This window comes from Perognathus longimembris, chromosome 8 (genome assembly GCF_023159225.1).
Source record: "Perognathus longimembris pacificus isolate PPM17 chromosome 8, ASM2315922v1, whole genome shotgun sequence".
Classification (NCBI taxonomy): domain Eukaryota; kingdom Metazoa; phylum Chordata; class Mammalia; order Rodentia; family Heteromyidae; genus Perognathus; species Perognathus longimembris.
The window spans coordinates 18647410-18652331 of record NC_063168.1 but is presented as its reverse complement, the minus strand read 5'-3'; the positions used below and the strand labels follow the sequence as shown (position 1 = coordinate 18652331).

Below are 4922 nucleotides of genomic sequence, written 5' to 3'. Positions count from 1 at the left end.
ACTCTCACATCAAAGAAGGAATCTCCTTGAAGGAATATAAAACCTGGCCAATGAAGTAAGAGGAAGGAACAGCATGATGGAAGTCATAGAAGGAGTGTCAAGAAAGAAATGGTTTGTTGATTCAAATAATAGTTGGGCAAGATAAAAACAGAAAGACGTGCATTTGATCTGTCCATAAGTGAATGTGGGCTTTAACATCTGATGTTACAGTGAGGTAGTAGGCACAAAAGCCAGCTTGTAATCAGACAGGAGGAAGTAGGAAATAATGAAGCATAAATAGCAAATATAGGCACCATGACTACAAAAGGAAGGCAACAAAGGGGGTAACTTGAAGAGGGACACTACATAGAGTTGTCTCCTAGGAGACACTATTTGCCAAGAACATGCAGTTGATTGCACGAATTTACTAGTTTTGAGGGGGACCCGGGTTGAGGAATCATTTGCCCGAAGAAATAATTACATTTGTGGACATCACATATGGGCTCTATTATTATATAAGTATTTATATGTTAGTAAGAAAGAGCTATCAGAGAGGAGGAAATTGTAGAACATGTATGGGACACAGAGAAGATGCTAAAGAATATGAGGTTTCTGAATAGGAACAGGTTTGATCAGAACACACTCGAATCGTGCATCTTGAATAGAATGAAAAATTCTACTTACAATGAAATGAAAGTAAAGGGGAGAAGATAACTTTGATGGTGGTAATGATTACATATTTATCAGGAAGCTTGTGTGTGTGTATTTGTGTGTTGTGTGTGTGTGTGTGTGTGTGTGTGTAACAAGGACAGAGGAAATAACTCATTTGCTGTGAGTAAAGGGGGAAGAGATGTCTAAAAATGGGCAAGAGCTTAAAGTTTAGAATAGCTACTACAGATAATGAGGAGGAGGGACATTCCTAGACACCCCAAAAGATTATAGTGATATTGAGACACCCCCCCCCCCCCCGCCACATACAAGAGAAACCATACTTTATAGTGGAGAAAATCCTTGAAAAAATTCCAAAAAAAATTCCTAAAGTGTAAGGAGTAATTGATGGAAGAGTCCTTTTAACTCTTTACTTTACAGTTTTTAAGAAAAAGTAGTTTGGGTAATCTATTGAAGAAACAAAAGTATAGGAAAAAACTTTCATCATTCACTGAGTATGTCTATAAGCAGACTATTTACCAACCAACCATAAAAGTGAAATAGCTAACTAAAGAAGACAATATAATACATACATCAATTTTGTTTATTTTTATGGGCTTACTTTAAATTAGGACAAAATTTTAAAAGGGAAACCATTAAAGTAAATGAAAATGCATATAAATCCTAAATGATGGCAATGTTTCAGAACAGAATACTCCTAAACTTTATTATCTTAAGTGTAATATGCTACTTTTTTTTGTTTTTTACAGAAAAGTTGTTTTTAAAAGCATTATGAGGGCTGGAAATATGGCCTAGTGGTAGAGTGCTCGCCTCGTATACATGAAGCCCTGGGTTTGATTCCTCAGTACCACATATACAGAAAATGGCCAGAAGTGGCGCTGTGGCTCAAGTGGCAGAGTGCTAGCCTTGAGCAAAAAGAAGCCAGGGACAGTGTTCAGGCCCTGAGTCCAAGGCCCAGGACTGGCAAAAAAAAAAGCATTATGAGATTATTATGGTTTAGAATATAATACCTTGGATTAGTATAATGGATAATATTAAACGCTCTTGGTTCTAGGGAACAGGATTTTCTAAATTAAGTCAGATCTTAGATTGTGTATAATCAATACACAATTCAACAACCTGAGTTACAAATACAATCATATCTCATGCCCTAAACCTCTCTTAACTCTCTCATGGTCATTCATCTATTGTTAATTCAGAAATATCATTTTATTTTTCTAGGTTTGTTTCCTTCTACTCCCTAACTGCTCATTTGAACTTTCACTTCTAGTTCCACTTCCTCTACTGTGTTTCTATCAGGACATGTAGAGCCACAAGAAAATATTTTGTGTAAGGTCCCTGTCCATAAGAATTATTTCACTTAAAAATCACAATACAAAATTATGGGCCAGTTGAGAAATGTTGATTTATCTATGAGGACTTAAAATAACTAATTAAAAATAAAAGCACAGAGTCACTGGGTATCTGCTGGGATTGACTCCAAGATCCCTGCAAATTTGCAAGTGTTCAAGTCCCTTTCCAAAAATAGCATCATATTGGCATATAACTTAGCTATCTCCTCCGGTATATTTTAAATCATCTCTAGGTTACTCATAATACCTAATGCAATGTAAGTATTTCATACATAGTTGTTATTTTGTTTGGGGAAGAATGATAAGGAAAAGCTACACATTCAATACAGATGCACAAAACATTTTTTTTTTCTTGTGCCAGTCCTGGGGCTTAAACTCAGGGCCTAGGCACTGTCCTGAGCTTTGTTTTTGTTCAGGTTAGTGCTCTACCTCTTGAGCCACAGCTCAACTTCCAGCTTTTTTGGCAATTTATTGGAGGTCAGAGTCTTACAGACTTTCCTGCCTAGGCTGGCTTCAAAGCCTGATCTTCAGATTTCATCCTCCTGAGTAGCTAGGATTACATGTGTGAGCCACCTGCACTGGACTCAGGCACAACTTTTTATTTAAAAAAAAATAGTACTTTACTTTTGTGGTTGGCTGAATTTGCATGTAATGGTTTAGATCGGAAGTGTGCTCCAAAAAAATTCATGTGTTGAAGGCTTAATTCCCAAGGCAGAAGTATTTATTGGTGACACTTTGAGAGTGATTAGATAACGAGGGCTGTGATTTCCAGTGATTGATGAATTTGTAATTCAATGACCTATTGGGAAATGGCCTTTAGGAGGCAGACTCTAGTTGGAGGAAATAAGTTCATAGAGGTGTGCTCTTAAAGATATATTTTGTCCCTAGATTCTATTTTTCTCCCTCTCTTTTAGCTTCCTGGCTGCAAGAAGGGAGCAGCTTTGCTCTCCCACATGTTCTCCACAATGGCATTCTGTCTCACCTCAGGCCCAAACACAATAGAGCCAGGTGATCATAAACCAAAACTTCTGAAACCATGAACCAAAAAAAAAATCCTTGCTCCTTTAAGCTGATTTTCTTAGATACTATGTGCTAACACTTTGCAGACTCTGTTAAGTTAGGGGTCTTGAGATAGATGGTCTTGAGTATCTGGGTAGACTCCAAATGTAGTCACAAGTGTCTTTATAAGAAGGCAGCAGAGTGAACTTTGGTTAGAGAAGAAGGAAGAGTGGTTCTAAGAATGGGAACACCGGTTGGGGGTACATGGGGAATGTCTCACAATCCAAGGAATGCAGGCAGTCCCTAGAAGCTGGAAGAAACAAACCATACAAAGAGGGGGGTGGGTATCTACTGATACATTAACTTTAACTTGGTAATACCTCAACTTTAACCTTGTAGATTTTAGATTCTTTTCGAACTTAATAAAGTAAGAATGTATTGTTTTAAATGTCCAAATGTGTGGTGAAACAGCCATGACAAACAAATATATAGACATAGATTTAGAGGATAATAGGTAAGAAGCAACAAAATAGTGGGGATGAGTAAAACTGTCTGTTTTTTTTTTTGTTTTTTGTTTTTTTTTTTTTGCCAGTCCTGGGCCTTGGACTCAAGGCCTGAGCACTGTCCCTGGCTTCTTCCCGCTCAAGGCTAGCACTCTGCCACTTGAGCCACAGCGCCACCTCCGGCCATTTTCTGTATATGTGGTGCTGGGGAATTGCCACTAGGCCATATTCCCAGTCCCAAATAAAACTGTCTATGGAGAGGGGAGATGGGGAATAAGGAGAGAGGAAAGCCATGAAGGAAGCCTGGGGGTCAACTTTAGCTTTCAGGTAGAGGCAAAAACAGAGGGATTTATTTCCATTGCTAGAATATGACAAACTAGTTATCTTGAAAGACTACTTACTACAAAGGACTAGCAAAGTACTATTTAATCTTGGAAATACATTTTTATGCTGGCTGAAGCAAAGAACCCTTCAAAGTCAAACATTAAATGCAGTGGGAACCCTAGAGATGAGCAGAAACCTGCAAACGCTTTGGCCTGAAGAACATTTGTTTCATGAATGAACATGGTAGTCATAGTCATGTCTGAAAGTGTTCAGGTCTCCCATTTTAACCTTTCAAACATGTGTCCCAATACATGGGTTGGATTTATGGCAGGCTCGTCCCCGTGGGCCTTTCATAGTGTCCCATGCCAGAGCAAACTGTGGTCCCAAACCATCTTTGGAAATTGTATATACTGGTATTAGAACTAGGAAAGTGAAAGGGAATACCCAAATCGAGAGACACAGGATAAAAAGACAAACGACTACAAAAGCAATACTTGTAAAACTGTTTGGTGTAAACCAACTGAACTGGAGGCAGGAGGTGGGGGGGGGGGGGGCGGCCGGGGAGGGAAAGGGGAGGAGGGGGAATGAGGGAGGAGATAACAAACAGTACAAGAAATGTATCCAATGCCTAATATGAAACTGTAACCTCTCTGTACATCACTTTGACAATAAATAAGAAAAAAAATAAATAATAATAAAATAATTTTTTAAAAAACATGTGTCCCAGGACCTTGAGCTCAGTATGCCCAAAAATATATCAACCCTTTTCCTTTGTTGAATTATGATCTTATGCTAAGCAAGCTCAGCAATTGCCTGCCTCTAAAGTACCTGCCACTTCCTTTGTTCCGGGAGAGCACTGCCTTGGAAATGCCTCCTGTGCTTCGCTTACCTGCTTGAGGTAATAAATCTTCTCTACTCTTTTCTTAGTCAGGCTTGTTTCAGCTTTTCATTAAGATGCAAATCTGTGGCACTTGACAACACAACAATCTCATTAAGAATAAATAAGAGGAAGTTCACATTGAACACTTTATAGTAGAACTACAGAATGATAGAAAACAGAAGAAAAAATGGGAAGCCTCCCAGGAAAAGAAAATAT

The 4922-nt window shown here is 38.5% G+C and overlaps 1 pseudogene; it reads left to right on the top strand.

The window, feature by feature from the left end:
- Nucleotides 1-4135: 4135 nt before the first annotated feature.
- Nucleotides 4136-4276, top strand: LOC125356949 (annotated as a pseudogene).
- The last annotated feature ends 646 nt before the right edge of the window (nt 4277-4922 follow it).